This window comes from Pygocentrus nattereri, chromosome 23 (genome assembly GCF_015220715.1).
Source record: "Pygocentrus nattereri isolate fPygNat1 chromosome 23, fPygNat1.pri, whole genome shotgun sequence".
Classification (NCBI taxonomy): domain Eukaryota; kingdom Metazoa; phylum Chordata; class Actinopteri; order Characiformes; family Serrasalmidae; genus Pygocentrus; species Pygocentrus nattereri.
Window position 1 is genome coordinate 27,183,909 of NC_051233.1, and position 22,705 is coordinate 27,206,613.

Genomic DNA, 22,705 nt, shown 5'->3' on the forward strand with positions numbered 1-22,705 from the left:
CATAAAAATGACACATTCTCGGGAGCTTCATGAAATGGTTTTCCATTGCCGAGCAGCTGCACAGAAGCCTAAGATCATTTTGGGCAATGCTAAGTATGCCACCACTATACTCTGGACCAGTGGAAATATATGTTCTGGAGTGATGAATCACACTTCGCTATCTGGCAGTCTGATGGTTTGATCTGGGTTTGGCTGATGCCAGAGTGCATAGTGTCAACTGTAAAGTTTGGTGGAGGAGGAATAATGGTCTGAAGCTGCTTTTCAGGGTTTGGACTCACCCCCACAGTTCCAGTGAAAGGTAATATTAATGCTACAGCTACAAGAAGAAAGCGCTTTCTTGTTCCATCATGTTCCATCATGCCCCGTGAACAAAGCGAGGTTCATAAAGACATGGTTTGATAAATTGGTAAAATTGATAAAATGGTGTGTAGGAACTTCACTGACCTGCACTGAGCCCTGACCTCAATCTTTGGGATGAATTGGAATGTCGATTGGGACCCAGGCTTTCTCGTCCAACATCAGTGCCTGACCTCACAAATGCTCCTTTGACTGAATAACAACAAATTCCCACAGACACTTACCAAAATCTTTTGGAAAGCCTTCGCAGAGGAGTGGAGGCTGTTAAAGCCACAAAGAGAGGGGCCAACTTTGCATTAATTCTCATAATTTTGTCCAGCAAGCTCATATGTGTCCACATACTTTTAGCCATATAGAGTAAATGGAAATGAGCTCTGCATTGATTGGCTGCCCTTTATTGTGCCTAACTCAAAAGCACTCAGAACTGAAACACTCCTTAGGATTTCCATGCAAATGGGAGGGGTAAAACTTCACTGCTATCTGAAGAAGTGAACATATGTAAGTTGGTTCTCGCGACGTCACAGAAACAATGAATTTAAAACAGGCTGTTTTTGAAGCTTAGTTTCCATATGTGGACTGTGTGGATTAGATATTGAATGATATGTTATGAAACAATGCTTACATATTACTATTTTATTTAAAAAAGCGAGGGAAGTTCGGGTTTTCCATCATGTGGGCCATGTGGGTTATTTTGAAGAGTGTGGTGAACAAGTAAGTTTTAGGGTAAAGCTGTGGTAAAAGTACACTCTTTAAAATAAAGCCTTCAATATGCTTCTTGTTTTGGACAATGAAAAATATTTTACATCAGAAGTTCCCAACACTGGTCCTGGTAGACCACCAGGATTTTGGGCCCCCCTGCGCTGCATTATGGAGATTTTTCTGCTCAGTGCTGTCCAAGATCAGAATTAAAGGGACATTCCCGACTAAAACTAGCATTTAATATGTCATTTATTGTGTCATGCAGTTTTCTGCAGCTCAGCATTGGATCTCTCAGCCTCACTAGGTTGAAAGAATTCACAATCTTGTATCCATTTTGTGTTTCCATTGTTCTCTCCCTACAATAACGTCCTTTAATTTCCTTAATTTCCCCAATGTGCGACTAATAAGGGTCACTTAATCCCAATCTTAATCTTAATCTTAATCTTTAGCATTCATTATCCAACCATTACGAATTCCTACCACTGCAATAAAGAAATCTTGATAGCCAGCATATTTAAAAAATTCAAGTGTTTGGCACAAAGTGCTTGTTATTTTTCAAATGTTCCTCCCACCTTCAAGGTGCATCATCAGAAGGGTGTCTTTAAACTGGAAAATCTCTCTATAGAGGCTATGCAGCACCACTGTAGGAGGCAACTAGATTTATGATTTGAAATTTTATTATGACTACATATTGCATTTTAACCAGAGCATCCTTCAACAAAAAATGTTCTATGGCAAAGAACCGTGTTTGGGACCTTTGTTTTTAAGAGCGTAATTGCGTTGATCTGGTATTGTCTGTTTTATTTATATGATGTATTTAATACTTCAGAGAATGAAAGTGTATGCATACATGTTTTTGAAAAACCTTCTTGAAAAAAATATGACATTTATTTTTCTTTTTCATTTTCTTTGGATGTTTGCCACAGCTTATTATGTATTATTGTGTATTTGGTATGATTGGTGCAGCGTAGCCATATCTATTATATTGATGGGACTTTTTTAAGACTGTCATAAGGCTTCTCAAAGCAGGAATCTGTTCTTCTCAGAAAGGTTACAGCAAATAAAAGAGGAATGTGATGCTAGATCGCCACTCCTGCTCTAAGAAGGTTTATGAATGCAGGCCAAAATGTGAAGTCAAGATTTGTTATAATTGTTATAATTATTAAAAATGGACATTTCAGTGTAAAACACTATAAAGCGGTGCAGTGCATTCTTGAGAAGATGTGTAAAATCTGAAGCATTAGAGCCGGGTTCACCAGTCTTACCCGCAGAGGGCCGACGTGCCTGCAGGTTTTCATTCCACATATACCTCATCGACTGTCTAAAGACTGAAACCTGATTAACTGATTAAAGTACAATCAGGTCTTCTGTTGGATGGGAATGAAAACCTGTATATGATTAGTGACTCCTGACTTAGAACAAGATGTGGTGTAATGATACCTGAGAACTTCCTTGAAGCATTCACTTAAGATGCATTCACTGTACGTGTAGAAATGGATGTAGAAACTATCCCATAAAATGATGCGTCTACTATAATCATTTCATTTCCAGTCAAATTGGCCATTAAGGTCAAGATAATCAGGTATGTTAGAAATATGATAATCCACTTGCAGGGGGCAGTCGTGGGCTGGAGGTTAGGTAACCAGCCCTGTGACCAGAAGGTTGCTGGTTCGATCCCCTGAGCCAACAGTATGTGACTGAAGTGTCCTTGAGCAAGACACCTAACCCCCAACTGCTCCCTGGGTGCTGTGGATAGGGCTGCCGACTGCTCTGGGTAACTGTGCTCGCTGCCCCCTAGTGTGTCTGCATTCACTAGTGTGTATGTGGTGGTTCACTGCACAGATGAGTTAAATGTATTCAGCATTTTAATTATAAACTGAGAAGAAAAGTGCAGGTTTACTGGCCATTTTGCATATTAAATGAATGGCTATGTTTAGGTTCACTGCCACTGTAGACAGAAGAATAGAAATCTTTGAAGTTTGTGTGTTTCTCTACAACGAACCATTTCACATCAAAACGCCTTGAATACCTTGTGTAAATGTGTAAATCTTATAGACTGAATTATGCAGAAAATTTCCAAAATGGGTGGAATTCCTCTTTAACAAGTGATGAATGTATAGATGTGGCTTAACATTATAGCTGCCTGTGTTTTGGACGTGCAATGTGGTGCATACCGTCTTCACTGGTCAGTTAAAAAAAATTACAAATAGTGGACCCCCTAGGTGTGTGTGACAGACCGCTGGGGGTCCCCAGACCCCACTTTGTGAAACACTGTTCTATAGTAATGTATACTGTGTATACTCTTGTATACTATTATAATACTATATCATTTATAATATTTCCACCCCATGAAATATTGCTGTGTATTGTCCTGTAATAAATTACAGCCACTGTCTGAAGGAGTCCAGTAGACATTCCAGATTACTATAGTTGTTTTTTGGACAACATTAGAACGAGAAAGATTTTTATTGAAATTTAATATTTTGATGAAAACTCAACAGTGTAATGTTTCTGCAGAACATTATCTTCAGTAACACCTAAAGCAAACGTTGCAGGCCCTTATTTTTGTTGTCAGATGTGATATTTTACTTTCACGTTTATCAGATTTCACTTTTTTTTCAGGTTTTTTTTAACCAGTTATGACACTAAATGTTCAGCATGTTTTTGTGCAGGAACTATACTGACCTCCTAACACCTTCCAGCCACCCACTTGCTGAGATGAAATATGTTCTCAGACTGGTTTCTACAGTTCATGCCAGTTTCTGTTTATATATATTAAGAGCAAGAGTGTGTGTGGGGTGTGTGTGTGTGGGAAAGTGAGCGAGTAGAGAAAACCACTTAAGATGGAATCTGTGGATCTGCGTCAGAATTCAATACTTCCGCAGGGCTACATGTGTTGGGAGCCAGAACGAGCAAAACATGCTTCTGCTATGTGTCCATTTACGGTATTTAGGCTGTGCACCCTTTTTGGCGACGAGTCACTTGTATTTGTTTATTGCCTTTAATATCTTGCTCTTTTTTAATGTTGGTCCACAGCAGCTTCTTCCTTCCGGTTTAGGGCCTCTATTCACAAACTGGTCTAGAATCACTTTTGTGACCATGACCATCATTAAAACTAGCAGGGCAAGCTAATATTGGCAGCCATAACAGAGGTTTACTGCATCAAACCCCCTGAACACAGAAAGCTGAAAGAAATTGGAAGCAATTGGAAGGATTTTGCTTTGTCTGACATTTTTGGTGAAGTGAAAGGACCTTATCCCAGTGATTTCTAGGAAAGTTCTGATACTGATATTGACACTTTTTACTTGACATCTCCCAACACTGAAGGCTCATCTAAGTTTTCTTGAGCTAATAAATTAATGGAATTGTCCAAAAGATGGTGTCAGGATACCCCTGAGGGAAAATAGCGAGGCCAACTGGATGAAAGTATGTTAAAACTACTATTGAAACATGCGGCAGAGCTGCTGTTACCCAGTAAAATACTTCGGGATCAGAGGTCAGACTGGAGCCCTGTGAAACTCTTTGTCCAGAGGTCAGCAACCCTGTTATTAGATCAGCACTTTGGCTTATCAAGTTGGTCAACATGGTCATTGCTAAAAATTATGTCACCGCTTGTACACATCCCTCTGAACTGCATACCTGTATGGAAAATAAATATATGCTAAGTATACTTACCAAATGTATTTGAAAATCTATGAAAATTACAAAAAAGTGTTTTTTTACTTTAGTGTTTATTTTTGAAATAACACAAAGGCATCTCACATAGAAAAATATGTGTGTATCTTTTCTGTTTGGATTATGCTTTGGGAGACTTAAGTTTCACTATTTTTTAAAAAAGTACAATGCAAAATATTATATTAAAGAAATCTGTGCAACAGTGGGAATAAATAGCTAAGATTAACTGGGCTGAGCATGACGCTCCAAATTGTACACTGCAGAGTTGGGTTTGCGCCGCTGCTACGCGGATTACGGTAGAGATGCGGCCACCGGGCCAGTGAAAAAGAAAACGTGAGACATTTGCGGGGTTTCTGAAGCAAAGCTCACACTATGTGTGTTTATGAGAGCTGAGGAATTTTACCTGTACTTCTGACTACAGCATCGAGTTACGTGTACGTGTATGAGTGTCAGGCTCTGCAGACATTTTCCCAGTGCAGAGCCGCACGACACAAGACGGACCTGCAACACGAAGGTTTACGGTAAACACGGCATGTAGAAGAGTTCGCGGGTGTGCTATTATAGTTTTTACGGTAAACACGGGCTGTTTAATACAGCCATAAAACTAAACATGTGACAGGATCCTATGGGACAAAGTGTACTGTTTAAAGGTTTTACTGCACAGAGAGCAGAAGCATTTGTACTATGTATACAGTAATTTTGGACCATCTATTTCTCCCCTTTCCATTGAATTTTAAGATAATTTTAAGAGCAGCTGACGCTTTAGAGTTTTCTTATGAAGTCGCCAATTTGGATTTATTTCGTTGAAAATAATGGCCTGCATTTGTGAAAAGTCTCCTATTAAGAATGCTGAGGTCATCTTACGCCTTTTAGAAGGTAAAATTACCGTCTGTGAAGCGATTAGATCTGAGTTCCTTCACTGAGATGCTTAAATCATCAATATTATCTCATGATCCGTAGTGTTTCATGTTGACGTTGGCGTGAAAGCAGCCGCTACTCGAGAGTTTACGGTAAGTTGGACCTGTAGGACACTGCCTACGTAGAGCGTTACACGAGTGCTTTGGGTGTGTGGATGGACGCAGAGTGTCTCTAAAGTTTGGACAGTCGGTGGAGATCATCATGTAGGCGGCTGATCTTTAACACATCGGATTGTTGTTCAGTCTCAGCGGGTTTCTTGGAGGTGGTGAGTAGATGATCTTGTGAAGGAGAGGAAGTTCTTTTCGCTCTGCAGCAGCAGCAGCTGTAACAGTAACCGAGTAACCGAGCCTGGACGGAACCAAACACCAGAGAACTTACAGATGAACCCAGCTGCTTTCAGTAACGCTGCCTGTGCTTTGGAGAAGAACCAGATGATCTCCGACTCTCTCTCTCTGTTTTTCTTGATCCTGATCTGTGCGTGTCGTGGCAATCAGAAACTCCAACTTGGGAGGGTTGGAGTTTGGAGAGTTAGGGAAAGGGTGGAGGAGGAGGAGGAGGAAAAGAAGGGTGGTCTTAAATAAAATGTCTTTCACCAGTCCTTATTTTTACAGAAAACAAAGATCTCAGCACTGTGCTAATGCACAAGTTTGAGTTCCTCATCCTAAACTTGTCTTGGGAGAAAAGGAGAGCTGTAAGATGTTCTGGAGAGAGAAAAAAGGAAAGACTAAGTTCTCTTTCTGCACCAGGAATGAGGAACCGAGGGCCGGAGTCCAGCTCAGTTTGGTGATTCTCAGCTATAACGCACCATCGGAACCGAACAATTAACTGATGAGTTGTGTGCCTGAGCATGAAAATCACCGAACTGCGCCAGATTCCGACCCTCCAGGACTGAGATCCCCACCCGTGATCCCCACCCATGATCCCCACCCATCTGCACTGAAAGACTTCTCAGATTTGTAAGAGAGCGCTGTGTTAAATAAAGCTGGGAGTTTGCTCAGAAGACTGGAGTTAGATGAGTCAGACACAGAAGAGTTCAGCCATGTGAGGCGGTGTAGTCTGGCTTTAGATCTGCTGTCTAGATGAAAGTGAGAAGTGCATTTAAGCAGATGAAATTGAGAAATGTGGGGAATTTAGGGCTGTAATGAGGCACAATTTTAGTTTTGGTATAGTTTTTGATTCTGACGTCTGATTTTTGGTATTTTATGTGTGAATCTCTTCATTCTGCAGAACTCTTATAGACTATCTTACAGAGTCTGGTACGGCTCAGACTAGCACTCGTTTTACCAATGCAGAGCCTGAAGTGCCTCCCTTAACACGTTATAGCATTTCTCCCTGCACGACTGAAATATCAGCATCTCACTAATGTGGACAAATATGTGCAAAATATGTGCTGTTTGACTCGGTCACTAAAGGCCCCATATCATTTAAAACTCAATTTTCCTCACTTTCCTTTCTATGTAAATGTTGTGAACCTATTCCAGGCCAAACCGTCTCTCTATTGAAATGAAGCTGCCAAATGCAAAAACAGCCCCTTTTTGTTTGTTTTTTTTTTTTGGTTTTCTTGTTGTTTTGTGATGTCATGAAAAACAGTGTATTTACATATATACCTCTCTGTTCAACCTACAGCAGTTTAGCTCCGCCCACTGATGCTGAAGTTATAAGGAGTGTTTCATGTGGAATTGATTATGACCAATTTTGGTACATAAACACTCTCAAACATCGTAAGGCTAAAAAAAACAAGGTTGTCAGAACAAAACCTCCCATCTTCAAAATGATACCTTTGCAGGAAAACTACTACTTTACTTTTAATGTAAGGGAATGGAACCAGACTTACCCCCCCAAGTAATTTTGAGCCACTTCTTTTGGTTCGTTCATCATAAATGTTGCACAAAATGTAAAGGACAACAGGCATTTTCAAATATTCAAATGTCAGAAAATGGAAAATGTCAAAAATGGAAAAAGTTTAGTGAAGTCTGAATGAATGAATGAATTGACCACAAACTGTGTTTAAGTGCGCACGATAGCCTGGCTAAGAATAAGTGGGCCAAACCAAAAAGTTGATGAGGGATTGTCCACTAATAGTCCAGTTTACTTTATTTAGTTTTTTTTGTGATACTGTATTGAAATGGTTTCACGTTTAGAGGAAAGTGTCACTACGCTGGTGGGATTTTTAAACTCATCATCGTAATCAGACTTTATAATAGTGAACTCACCTGTTAAGGCCTCAACTTGCGTTTATCCACATTTGAAGTGCTGTTTTCCCTCCCTTTAAATATCTGACTGTCTATTTCTATCACAACGTGACGTCTCTTCCTGTCAGCAGCCGTGCAGCCCTTTCGCCTTCTGCCACCTTTTGTGTTTGTTTTGATGTCATAAAGCCATCGTCACAGGTGTGGCCCCAGCCGCAGAGCAACTTCAGACAAGCTATTCGTTGTACATGAGCAGGCGAAAGAAAAAAGTTTGTGTGTGTGTGTGTGTGTGTGTGTGTGTGTGTGTGTGTGTGTGTGTGTGTGTGGGGTGGGGGGCAGGGGGCGGGGCGGTGGGTTCAGAGTACATTTTCTTTAGTTCAAAACATGCTTTGTCCACAGTGTCAACATCAGGACATAGCACTGCTCATGGCTCATGACAGATAGCAACGGTTGCTAAGCAGTGATTGGAGAACTAAGAAAACAAAACAGAACTTGTGTTGAACAAACGCGCCTGTTCGGAAATTATAATGCGTGTAGCTTTAATATAAAAAAAAAAACATCTGCTATTATAATATTTTAATTTAAACAAGTTTTGAGGACATTTTAAAGGACTCGCGTCATAGAGAAAGAATTTGGCTTTTTTAAAATAAAACGCTCCCTCCCGGGCCTGTACAGTCTGTATTGGGAAACAAAACCTTTTGAAACATTTTGAGTTCTGTGATGCTAAGAAAACAAATTTATACATATCCACCTATTCGGGTTACAGCAGCTTAGCCCCACCCATTCACACTGCAGCTGTGCTCAGGTGCTCATCGGAAGGTTGTGCGTACCAGATGGTTAACTAACAGGTAAAAACCACTAAACTGCATGATGTAGGTACGCCCACCACATGGAAAAAGCATGGAGATCTGGAGAATACTTCTCCTTCTGTTTCCTCGCTGTGTTTAATAGTACATTTATAGATTTATATATAGATTTATAGATACATTTATAGATTTAATAGAGCACATCAGGAACATGTTTTCAGTTTAAACTCATGCATCATCTGTAAGACTTTGTCAGCCATTCAAGTGTATTTCCCGGTTTCCGACATCACTCAAACACAGCATGAGTGTTTCAGCTCAGACTAAATGAGCCAATCAGAACAAAGATCATTTACATGTACGAGTCTTAATGACACGGTAGTAAAGAATGAATGAATGAATGAATGAAAGCCTTTATTGTCACATAGTCACCAGAGTAACCAGCGAAATTTTGATCAACCCATCCGAGCACATACAATATGACAAGGGGGGTAGACAGGACAGGAAGACAGGAATAATGGAAAACTACAGAGAAACAGAATACATTGGGTGAGGGAGGAGACAAACACACCTCAGCATTAGCACACAGTTCCACACACACACAAAAGCGTGTGTAATTGTAAGGGATAAAGAGAAAGAGAGGTAGGATAATGGTCATGTCAAATGGCCTGTGATTGCTTTTGGTGCATTAAACTCTACCAAATGTAAATTGCAGGAATAATGTAGGCTGTGTGTAAGACGATACTACTGAAAAAGTCACCAGCGTAGCTACATAGTTACTGACGCCTACATTGTTACCACAGCAGCCCGTGCAGATTGGTTGGTGATGTCAGGACACACAAATTCTGTGGAATGTGGACATCAACTCAGAAGATCTGATTTGGGGAAACAAATCAGACTTGCCTGCAGTCTCAATGTAGCCTAAAATGTTTTTACTTGAGGAAAAGAAAAGGGAAAAAAAGCATATCTATATATATACATGCTGATCAGACATAACATTACGACCTCCTCGTTTCTACGCTCACTGTCCATTTTATCAGCTCCACTTACTGTATAGCTGCACTTTTACAGACTGTAGTCCATCTGATTCTCTGATACTTTGTTAGACCCCTTTTACCCTGTTCTTCAGTGGCTAGGACCCCCATGGACCCTCACAGAGCAGGTACTTTTTTGGTGGTGGATCATTCACAGCAGTGCTGGTGGAGTTGTAAACCACACCGTGTGTGTGTGTGTGTGTGTGTGTATATATATATCTCAGAACATTCAGCTATATATTAGTTATACATTCAGTTGATTATAACAAACTGAATGTTACTTTGTCTATTAGATGAAAACCAGACAAAGAGGAGATTTCTTTCCTGTTATCTGGGCTAGCAAGAATGTTAATCATACCCTCTCTGCTCAGTGACCCTTGCTGTAATGAGTTCCCATGTAGGACTCATTGAATCTTCTGCATCAGAAGCTTTGGCAGGGTCCACGTGACGTGCCTCCTGGATAAGGGCTGGAGGGCTATAAGTGCCTGGTTAAGATCGTGGCGTGAGATTAGAAAATGGGTGACGACAGAGGTTTGTACTTCCTCAGGAGCGTCTTTCTGTGTACGAGGATCACCAAGTAAACTCGCTGACACGTTCATGTATGAGTCATAGACGGCCTCTCCATCTCCAACAGTTTCATACAAAATACAGCACACAGTAGCTGTTGATGTCCATGGATATTTTTCCCAGGAGTCCTTGATTCTGATTGTTTACAGCTGTCATGCTAAAGAACATGTCCAAATGTTGCCACTCAAAGGTTGGATTGTTTTCCAAGTCTGTTCCTGGAGGACCTAAAGATGTTAGTTTTTCAGAGCAGCCTATTTTAGAGCTGTACTGTGTAAGTTTCGGGGATTTGGAGACCTCTCTGGTGGAAATGTGTAATTGCACGCAAAGGATATTTTGTAGCTTTGGTTGTGCTTCAATCTCCTTGCCTGAGCATGTGAATCTCAAAAATAACTCGGTCAAAACTTAGTGTAGGGTGTCTCTTCTGAGGATGTGACTAGATTATTTACTATTGTCATTATTTCTTCATCAGTATGAGACCTAAACATTGAGCCGGGCCTACTTTTTTGAGTCTGTATGTGATGTTAATACGGAAAGACACGATGAGATGATGCCACCGATCTTTAAATGGTTATTTCTGGCTATAGCACACCATATTTTAGTGTTGTGCGTTTTTTTTTTTGGTATGTAGTGCAGCTCTAATGGAATATTTCATACTAAACAGTTTACACTCTGCTAAACTGAACTTTATGGGACACACACTTATGTGTTACATGTGGTTTATGAGCGTGTTTAACATATATGTAACTAAATTTAATTCATTTTTCCATTTTCAGATTTCCAGAGAGAATAATTAGTTTTAATTGACAATTTGTTCTGTAACGATTGTAGTTGTACAGTTGTAATGAATAGTCATGTGTTTAAAGGGCCCATATCCTACATTTTCCTTGATTTATTTATTTATTTTTTTTCCCCCCTGAAGTTGAATTATTACTTTTGTGTGGTTTTATGTGTTGACAACAGTCATTCATTTATATGTGACCATTTTCCGATTCACTGTTTGTCCCTTAAAATTAAACAGGCTGTTCTTGTTACAGTGCCTTTAAGAATGATGTATATAAACGAACTTTTGATTGGCTGTCCTGTATTAAAAAGTAGCTGACATACTTATAACATCAGCTGTAGGCTGCATAGGTGAGTATGTAAATATATAGTTTTTTGTGAGCTCAGCAGCTTAGTTTACATAAGCTTAGTTTACATACTGCCCATTATTATAAGCAAGTTTCAAGCTAATCAGTGTTTGAGGTCATCCGCATTGTTCAGATGCGACAGACTGAGATTAGGTTAAAAACACTGGAACATTCTTTTAACCTCATGAAGAAGGCGATCATGGCCTGTCGAGTTGATAAGGAAGTGATACATGAGTTGTAAACAGGAAAAACACTAAAATTAGCAAATCCGGGTTGTTGGTGACTTGAATGTTGTGAAATGCTGGTTTACTACAGTTTCACCTGCACCGACGTGTGGGAATATGAACACACCGGCCGCAGCAATGCTTCACTCTGATGTTATCAAAGCAAATATTGTTCTAAGGTAATGGCAGATAAAGTGAGGATGTGGTCATTTAAAGCTCAGGTATTCATATAGACAAAACAGTTGCCATAGTGATTGCATTCAGCGGTTACCTACATGCAAACAGGGTTTAACATCCGCAGCAGCGCGGAGGAGGGCGGCGTAACGATCGCAAATCAGTGTGTGGTTGATTTTACTCTCGTAGCCTGTTTTTCTGTCTCTCACCTACCCTGATTCCCTTCCTCTCTCGCCCTTTCCTTTCTCTTCCTCTCACTGATGCAGCCACACAGTTTAGGTCAGAAATGCTAGTGGGTTTTTTAATACTACAGTAACTGATATTTTTTATTTGGTCTGCATTTTTTTATTATTATTTATTTATAGTTCCCAGTTAGTCTTGCCCGCCAGGTAGAGGATCTCCAAATAGTGACACATGTTCTAGTTTTAGAAGTGCTGTAATCTGTGATTTTAATCCAGTATGAATGCACAGAGTTCATAGTCTGGAATATATCCAAAGCAAATGACCTTCTTTAACTCTGAACTCCCTCACACACCTTCTAAGCCGCTTATCCTCCCGGGTCGCAGGAGCCTATCTCAGCAAGCATTGGGTGGAAGGCAGGATGCACCCTGCACAGGTCCCCAGTCCATCACAGGGCAGACACTGCCTAGGGGCAGTTTAGCATGTCTTTGGGATGAAACCCAGACAGCCACGGTGAGCACATGCAAACTCCACACAGAAAGGACCCTTGTCCCCCAATTCCCAGCTCTTCTTGCTGTGAGGCGACAGTGCTACCCGCTGCACCGTCAGTAATAGTAATCAAGTTCGAAAAGGCAGGACAGTGATGTAATAACAAAACCATGTAATAGAAAAAAGGTGCCTTCGTTTTTTCCTTTGTTTCTTGAGTTGACCCAGTTCTCTAATCCTCATGTTCCTGACAAAACATGAAAAAAGGCGATTTATTTTTTCTTTTTGTTCTACTTGGTAGGAGTGGGTTTCCATAGTTTTCAACCAGTTGTGACTCACATATGCACAATGTGCTGAGACTGTATTTTGTAAATGCTTTGTATGGTGTGCTGCTTGCGGTAACCTGCAGAAAGTAAACATCATACTTGACACAGACACGATTCAGGCTTGAAGTTGACTGCTACCTGGTATCAAAAATATGACTTGGACCAAGGCCTTCCATGTCAAATCTTAGCTAAAAGCACCTCTGTGATAAAGTTCTGCTAGTGCTCCTATGGCATTCCAGCAGTATGTTAGCACGAATAGAATATTTTTTTAACCATCTCTAAATGTGGGCATTTAAAGCATGTAAAAGATTCTGTGTTTAAAGTGTATTGACACACATTTTTCCTTGTGTGTTTTACAGTGACTCAATAAAGAGCCCTGATGTAGAACTGCCATTCAATCCTGGTCCTGGAGGCCCACTGCCCTGCACTTTTTACCTGCTCCCAACACACCTGATCCAACTAATCCACTCATTAACCCCCCTTTTTTTAATAAAAGTGGGTGTGGTTAATCAGGAAAAGCACTAAAATGTATAGTTGCGGTGGGCCGCTAGGTCCAGGGTTGAGAAATACTGACCTGGAGGGATGTTTGTTGTCACAAAATTGGTCTCACTCATTGTAAATCTGAAACATGATTGGTTGATTTTAGTTCCTAATTATGTCGGTGCTTAACGTGATGCGTAAGGAGAGCTCACCTGGCTGTATCTACCTAGAAACCTAATTTTCCATTGGACGGATCTTTTGTTTAGATATAGAACTTAACAATGGCATAAGTGTAGTACTGGAACACTTGCAGAATAAAACAAAAGAATGAGCATTCTGTTAAGTAAAAATCAATACTAAAAAGTAAAGGCTTATTTAATTATAGAAATCACAAGGCCTTCTCTGACGACTTGCAACTGCTGCTACTGCAGTTTTCGGCTGTGTGATGTACGGTTAGTCAGAAACCACATAGGCCAGTCTGGCTTGAGGTTACTTCACATGGTTTGAGGCAAGTATGTGATGATTAGCACTTGCTGGTGTGTGTTATCACTTCTTATTGCTTAACACTCATTGGATTCAGCCTTCAGATGCTGCCAGTTTTCTGTGAGAATCTCCCAAGGTGACGTGATGCCTGTAATAAGCTCCCACCTTTCTCATTTCCTGCTGTACAGTGTTTACACCTGAAACCTGGCTACCTTGACGACGGCAGGCACAGCTGACCCGTGCAGCTGGTACACGCACAGAAACACGCCCTCAATGACTTTCTGTTTGGAGTTGTGAGTTCTTGGAATCCAATCTGCCATAATTGTCTGGTAGTTCACGAACCCACACAACTATACAATAGAAATACACTAGAAATGCACAATAGAAATGCACATAATGCCAGGTCAGGTCAAACAGTACATAATGCCGTGTCAGAAACCACATAAGGAATTCGACACCGCTTGAGGCAAATGTGATGATTGTATTATGTTAATGCTAATTAGCATATATTTGTTCCATTGCTTGTTGGCCTCATAGATCAAGGGCAAAAGAAAAGAGGCAAACTGTCTCAGCTGTCCAGCCCCATTTGGGTTAAACAAAAGCGTACAAGCAATAAAAGCCACAAGAGGCCGTACTTTACAGTGATGTTCTCACAGGGGTGGTTAGAGGTGCAGCTGCAGGGATTGCACTGTTCTGTGTCCCAAATAAAACTTACCAAGCTTGTGAATGGCAGGCAATGGCATTCAGTCAATGGGGGGGAAATCCATGTTTCTCTGCTTACTTTGTTGACCTCCTTTTACCTTGTTTGTCAATGGTCAGGCCCCCCACAGGACCACCACAGAACAGGTATTATTTGGGTCGTGGGTCATTCTCAGTACTGCAGTGACTCAGAAGTGGTTGTGGCGTGTTGATGTGTGTTACGCTGGTAGGAGTGGATCAGACACGGCAGTTTGGCTGGAGTTTTTAAACATTCACTGTCCACTCTATTAGACATTCCTACTTAGTCAGTCCACCTTGTAGATGTAAAGTAGCAAGCAAGCAAAGTTTATTTATACAGCGCTTTTTACAGCAGGTGTTGTCACAAAGCAGCTTCACAGATCAATCAGTATTACACAAAGAAAGAAAAGCAAAATCCGGGTCCGAGCCCCCATGAGCAAGCCAGCAGCAAGGAAAAACTCCCTAAAAGAGGAAGAAACCTTGAGAGGAACCAAGACTCAGAAGGGGAACCCATCCTCCTATGGTCGACACCGGATAGCAAACATTGTTACTATGAAGTTTTATAGAACAAAGTGGGGGAAATAAAAGAAAGCAGTGGCTAATTTGATTAGTTTATGATTATGCAGCAGCAGCAAAAGCGGTGGTCAAGCCGATGGCTGGTGAGCAGTGTCACTCGATCAGGGCAGAAGGGCCAACAGCATCAGACGCACAGGATGGGCAGCTGTTCAACTCGGCAAAGAAAGAAGAAAACACAGAGTCAGTTCTTGTGAAGAGTGGCTGACCACAGATTACAGTATAACAGAGCAGCAGAGACTCCGGCAGGTCTAGATCTGACAGGGAAGACTAATCACCAAAGTCTTGACTGTACAAGTAAATGTTTAGCCTAGACTTAAAGAGTGAGGCTGTGTCTGAGTCCTGAACATTAACAAGAAGATTATTCCAGAGCTGGGGGGCTTTGTATGAGAAAGCTCTCCCCGCGATCTAACCTTATTAATTCTAGGTACCAGTAGTAAGCCAGCACCTTGTGATCTAAGTAGGCGTGATGGTTCATAGTAGGAGAGAAGTTCACTCAGGTACTGAGGGGCGAGTCCGTTTAGAGCTTTATAAGCCAATAATAGAATTTTATGGGTTGGCTGATATGCAGGGTTGGCTGATATGGTCGCACTTTCTGGTTCTTGTGAGACTCTGGCCGCAGCGTTCTGGACTAACTGAAGCTTGTTGAGGCTTTTGCTGGGACATCCAGACAGCAGGGCATTACATTAATCTAGCCTTGAAGTGATAAAAGCATGGACTAGTTTTTCTGCGTCCTGTAGAGATAATGCATTTCTTAATTTAGCGATATTGCGGAGATGCAGGAAGGCTGTTCTAGTGATAGTAGTTATATGTGCATTGAAGGACAGATCAGGGTCCATCAAGACACCAAGATTTTTAGCCTGATGCAACTGAGAAATTGTTAAGTTTAACAGGTAAGTTAGACAGTTTGTTTCTAGCTGCTTTTGGACCAAGAATGTAAAGTCAGAGATGATGGCTCATCTACTGCTGCACAGTTTGTGTTGGTCGTCCTCTTGTCCTTCATCAGTCGATACATGATTCTGCCCGCAGGACGCTGTTGACTGGATATTTTTAGTTGGTGGACTATTCTCAGTCCAGCAGTGACACTGAGGTGTTTAAAAACTCCAGCAGCACAGCTGTGTCTGATCCACTCGTACCCGTGCAACACACACTATCACATCACCACCACATCAGTGTCACTGCAGTGCTGAGAATGATCCACCACCCTAATAATGCCTGCTCTGTGGGGGTCCTATCCATAGAAGAATAGAGTGAAAGGGACTAACAAAGAATGCAGTAAAAATAAATTGTATTGTAGAACTACAAAGTACAACAAAGTAAAGTGGCCAGTCAGTGTATTTTGAGATATGATAATGAGGTGGAGGTATAATACTGAGATGGAAGCTGAGATAAAATGGCCATAACTTCCTTGACTTGATTTTTGCCAACTTTATTTTGTCGCAGTCTTCAAACTTTCCTGCATGTTGTTCATTATTTAACAGTATGATTGACATGGTGCTATATTTGTAATGCGTGTTGGTTTCCAGCTAAATTTAAATAAGACGTGTCTGAGAGATTTCACATTTAAATTTACATTTATCTGATGTTTACAGGCAGTGATAAAATCTCCTTCAGCAAAGAGACTGCAGATCAAACACATGACAGTCAACATAAACATTGTTTATTTGGCCCTGTGACCCGAAGGTTGCCGGTTCGATCCCCAGTGCCAACAGTCCATGATTGAGGAATCCTTGAGCAAGACACCTAACTCCCAATTGCCCACCCCTCTGGGCACGTGTGCTCAGTGTGCCCCTAGTGTGTGTGTGTGTATTCACTAGTGTGTATGTGGTGTTTCACTTCATGGATGGGTTAAATGCGAGGTGGCATTTCCCTGTTTGTGGGATTAAAAAGAAAAGTATCACTTATCACTTATTATCTTGATTTTACATTATGTGACCATTAATGTTTATCTAGCCGTCATAAAAATGCATGCTAGAGGATACAGTACATCTGTTTTCCCACATTAGGCTTAACACCACTAATGGCAGATGTAACTAAAACCAGACATGTGAAGCATGTAAGACATTTAGATGAGGGATCTTGTATTTTGCAGTTGTACAGTGACTCCTTCAGTAACACATCCATATATAAATGAACCTGCTCTCCGTTGAGTTAATCGGCCTAATTGTAGTTATTATGAAAATGACTTTAAACAAACTGGGTTCTTAAGTAGAGGGTGTTAAATAGTGTTTTGGCCTGCAGTCCATGTGTACAACACAACCGGACATTAATACAGAATTCAGCTATGATGAAAGTATATTAAAATGGTTTTGATTGCAGCTTAGCTAAAGTGGTTTTGGGACCATTTTATAACAGTTTTATAAATATGATTTTATACCAAGCTCCTTAAAGCTAATTGAATGTAGTTTTTCAAGCTGGATTAATTTTACCAGAGGTGGGCAGGCAATGCCATTGGTTAGGGACTAACTGGGGTACTTTCCCCAAAATGGATCTCAAAGTCTTACCCAGACGTTCACGTCCGCTTTAAGATTGAAATTAAACGGGTCCTAGCAAACACACACCCAGAACTAACTCCCAGTTAATACCACATAGAACGGCATTTGGCTAGTAAAATGGGCTCATTCAGCTTAAGATAGGCCCAGCAAGGCAGACCATCACGTTTCCCTGTGAGACGTGCCTTCAAGATGTTTCACTTTAATTGGTTTTCTAATTAGGCCTTCAACAAAAATTATTCAGCCGTGCTGTGTTGAACTTGAGGATAATAAACTTTCATTTTAGCATTCAACTTGTCGTTTGGTCATTAAAAACTTGGGTAGTGTTGTCTTGTGGGGATTTGTGATTACTGTGATGTCGATTTAAACAGCACTGATATCACTGAGAAGCTTCAGGTTTGGTAAAATTAGCGAAGATAATTTTCTCTGGAATTATTACCCAGCAGACTTGTAAAAGCCAAAGGCATTGGACATTTATTCTGGATTCAAATCACAGATCTCATCATCAGACACTCAGATTACAGCACCTCCCCAGGTCAAACTAGTCCAGCTCCAATAAGGCCTCAGTGGAAAGAAGTAAGTAGTCATTGTTGTGTGTCATCATCCTGCTGTTCACACCTTGGGTGGATCCTGTGCCTTTGCATAGGTTTGGAGACCCAGCCGTGTGTTATTACACACCACGCACACAGGGGCGTGTGCACATGAGTCACCGGCTCTTGATCCCTAGACGCACACAAGTACAAACACATACACACACATGCGTGCGTGTTCTTCCTCAGACTCTGTGCACCTTCAGTAGCTTTAGCCATCACATTCTTTCCCTAATCTGCCTCATGCTTTCTTTTCAAGGCTGCGGTGTGAGGAACATCTGAGTGGCACCTTCAAGTTGGTGGTTTTGTAGAATCGGCAGGTGAAAGGAGCAACACTGTATATTTTACATTTCACTGTTGTTCAGTTCGAGACAAGGATGTGTTCTGAGCCAGTTAGTCTGAAACTTGTCTCTGGATTGCTGCTTCACCTTGCTAGTGTTACTTTTACCTGACTGAGGATCCTGAGGATTGGAATTGTAAACGTTGGAATTGTAAGCCCTTGGCGCTAGCCGGCGGGTTTTCGGAGCGAGTTCCACTTCAAAGGATGAAGATTTACGTTTTAGCCAGCGGTCAATGTTTGCAGGCCTTCAAGTCCACGTCATTGAAACCTGCCTGTAAATGTTAGCGAGAGGGACTGCAACAGCAGGGGGCGCTCGCAGGCTCGTAGATAAAGGGAGAGAGCGTGGTGTTTGTCCAGAAGTCAGGCCATTTGGCCAGTCATCCCGCATGCCACACTTGTGCAAACGTTGGCTGAACGTTATTGAACATCGCTGTAAACATCTGTGGGAACTTCCCGCATCGTAAGTGTTACATTAGCAGGAATCGATTACACCAGTAATCCCGCACTGAAACTCGGCCCTGCTGATGGGTATGTGTAGAGGTTGAATTATGAAAAAAATAATATTGGGGATGGAAGGTTAAAACAGCTGGGTGAAAATAAAGGGGAATCCAAATACATCCAAGGCAATTTGTCCAGTAAATCTCAAATGTGGACAGAGTTAGAACATGTAAGTAAATCTGAAGGGATTTTTTTTTATTTTTATTTATTTATTTAATGGGCATATCCTTTTTGCATTCCCCTTAAATCGTGCCCTGCTTATTTTCTTGGCAGTAGTAACCTACAATTTGATTGGCTGGTGCTGCTGCAGTTTTACAGCAGACTTAATTTCAAGTGATGTCATTTTAATGCACAGAAGTGTAGCATGTATATAGCAATATCCATATTTTGACTGTTTACCAACCTTGTAATTCAGTCTGTAGTCTGTTTTACTGTTCACCCCCTTTCAACCTGCTCTTCAGTGGTCAGAACTCCCATGGACCCTCACAGAGCAGGTACTGTTTGAGTGGTGGATCATTCTCAGCACTGCAGTGACACTGATGTAGTGGTACGAGTGGATCAGACGCAGCAGTGCTGCTGGAGTATGTAAACAACTCTGTGTCACTGCTGGACTAAGAATAGTCCACCAGCCAAAAATATCCAACAGCGTCTTGTGGGCAGCATCCTGTGACCACAAGTAAGGTGCTAGAGAATGACCAACACAAACTGTGCAGCAGCAAGATGAGCTGAAATTACATGTACAAGGTGGATTAATAGGCATGCCTAACAGAGTGAACAGTGTTTAAAAACACTGTTTTTAAACTGTTTTTTTTTGGGGGGGGGGGGGGGGGGGTTTGGGGTGCTGGAGCCTATCCCAGCGGTCACTGGGTGGAAGGCAGGATACTCTTAAAAGCACCGTAACAAAATCAGACTGTTTAATTTTAAGGGAAAAAGAGGGGTTGGAAAGGGAAGAAGAAGAAAAAAATTGGGGCAGTCGTGGGCTGGAGGTTAGGGAACCAGCCCTGTGACCAGAAGTTTGCCGGTTCGATCTCCAAAGCCGACAGTACATGACTGAGGTGTCCTTGAACAAGACACCTAACCCCCAACTGCTCCCTGGGTGCTGTGAATAGGGCTGCCCACTGCTCCGGGCAAGAGTGCTCACTGCCCCCTAGGTGTGTGTGTGTGCTCACTAGTGTGTATGTGGTGTTTCACTGCACGAATGGGTTAAATGCGGAAGTGAAATTTCCCTGTTTTGGGACGAGTAAGGGTCTCTTAATCTTAATCTGAAAATGAATTATGGCTAGAAAACTGGTTGTGGTTATGGTGCATAAACCCACACACATCTACCTCATAGATAAAAAATATAAGGTTCTGGCCCTTAACAACACAGTGCATTGCACAGGTTCTAAGGGTGTGTCTGTGTGGTTCTCAACTTTATGTCACTGCAATAACCGCTCCAGTTGTTCAGTTTTTGTGGATTGAAGTGGTGACTGCTCGTATCAGGATGAGCTGTGAGTCATTGGTACATGGTATTTCCTGAGTGTTTCTGTAGAAGAAACGCTGTAGAGAGGCAGTAGGGGTGGGTAGTGGGAGAATTTTGTCAGCTTTTGGTGCGTCACGTGCTGAGAGCTGCTCACGTGGCTGTGGTGTTCAACATGGAATTGAAGCTGGAGCTTTTCACTGCCCTCCAATGGCCAAGCGGAGTACAGGCAGTGAAGGCTTTTACACAGTAGAGACGGGCAAATCAGTAAAATTTGAATTTGTGAGGCAATATGCAAGTAATACTGCTAAACAATCATCAATACTGTTCCGATAATACTGTGATGTGTCTGTACTGTATTAAACCCAGACCTAGACCAGAAATCCATGGCTGGTGGCCTGCCGCTTGCACAAGGAAGGTGTCAGTGTAAAGTCTTTAAGGCAAATAGACAAAGGCTAATTGTCTGTTTTCACTTGAGCTGATGTTACTAGCCTATTTACCTCATAACATGACGCAGAAATCCAGATTTTTCAAAATTTCTTCACAATTCAATGATTTGAAATGGAAGCAAACGTAGAGTGGGTTCACTGTCAAATGGTTTATAGTAGAGAAGCTCATTTTTTTACAGTTGTATTGATGGTAACCAGGGGTCTACAACACAAATATAGACATTTAATTTGCTATCCATAATGGCCTGGGAACCTACACGGGTCTTCTGAGCTGTTATGTGTTATGGATAATCGTAAAATAGTAGAAAATCTGGGGGGAAAAACCTTTGGGTAATAGTTTTGCCATACAACAGGCTTTTCTGCTGTAAATGATTATTAAAAATGATGTTTTAGTCATCATAAAACTAACGTATAGCAATGTATGAGACACCAGGCAGCATATTTACAACCATTTCACGGGATAACTTTCTGTTAGGGAGCTTTTGTTGGTATTACTACTCCGATGTCCCTGAAAGACTTTCTTTACATCTCAACCACAGAATTATGCAGAAATTTAAAAAAATGAGTGGAATTCCCCTTTAATTTACCTCATAGCTTTTAGCTGGAAAATTAGTGCCTGAAGAGCCGTGATCACACCGGACTGTCGCCTCGCTATTTTCTTTACTGAGGGGGAGCAAAATGAGGCGAGTATGGGTGGTCTTGACGTGATGAGGTTTTAGAGGATCTGTAGTTCTGTGAACCGTTAGCGTTAGCGCTAGCTAGTTAACCAGTGTGTTTATTTGCACCTGTGAACCAAAAGCGACATAAAAAGCAGGTTTCAGAAAGAATATATTACTGATTGCCCTCTTGTTTTCTGTTGGCTTCACAGGGTTGAAATTCGCCTAGAAGAACTCAAAGTGAGGTGACATTACCTGCTGGAGGCTAATTCCTCTTCTGAGTTCTCGCATGCCTTCCTGCTAAAGGGAATTGGCTTTTTTTCCTCAAGGCAAATTTTCACTTGGTGTGACTGCAGCCTTTAGTGAAAGCTGCTAATGATCATTCATGGTGTGTTAGCCACATTAGCTTCACAGCTCTGTTTGCAGTTCACTATCTGAAAAGCTAACGGCAGGCTCCAAACACATCTTGGCTGATTGGTGATCTAAATTAAGTTAGATATTCCCACAGAGCTTTAAATATTGAGCACGCAACATGCTGCTGCTTCCGTAATGTTTGTGAGAAGTCTTCCATGTGTACAGAGCTAAGGTCAGCTGCTAGCACATACTGGTTCCCACCCACAGAAACCACTTTCTCTCCTCCACTCTTTATGGTTGATTTCTTTGGCACCTGGAAGCCAAGAAACACACAGGACCCGAAGTCAGGAGTGTAGGAGTTTCACAGAGCCATAACACCTCAAACACAAACCCTGTAGCTGTTATATAAAGGATAGAAGACCATGTGACTTTCAGTAGGACCCCCCCCTATAAAACCCAGTAGTGATAGCACCAAAACTGAAGCAGTAAAATAGACCATATGTGTACATATGACCAACTACACATTCGTATTAATGCAGTTATTAAAAACCTTTGTGCTGCTCATGAAATGATATTTGACCATTATAGTGTTGGGAAACCATAGCACACTGTTAACTACATTGTTTGGCAGAAGAACTGTTTCTTCCAAGTTTCTTTGTTAAAACTAAATTACTGAGGTAAGAAAATATGATACAATAATCATTTAAAAATCAGAGAAGTAAAGCTGAATTTCCCAGTTTTTCGGACCATGTCATACGTCTTTATTTATTAACTTACACTATTTATTTATTAACTTACACTTATCAGATTAATTCACTCAGGGAAGGGATTCAAAGCACTACCCACATCACAAAG

The 22,705-nt window shown here is 41.3% G+C and overlaps 1 protein-coding gene across 1 annotated transcript in view; it reads left to right on the forward strand.

The window, feature by feature from the left end:
- The first annotated feature begins 5,686 nt into the window (after positions 1-5,686).
- Positions 5,687-22,705, forward strand: part of pld2 (phospholipase D2) — a 62,930-nt gene continuing 45,911 nt past the window's right edge. The window contains exon 1 of the mRNA XM_017700368.2: positions 5,687-5,914. The gene's annotated coding sequence lies outside the window, so the exon portion shown is untranslated. The remainder of the gene's footprint in view (positions 5,915-22,705) is intronic.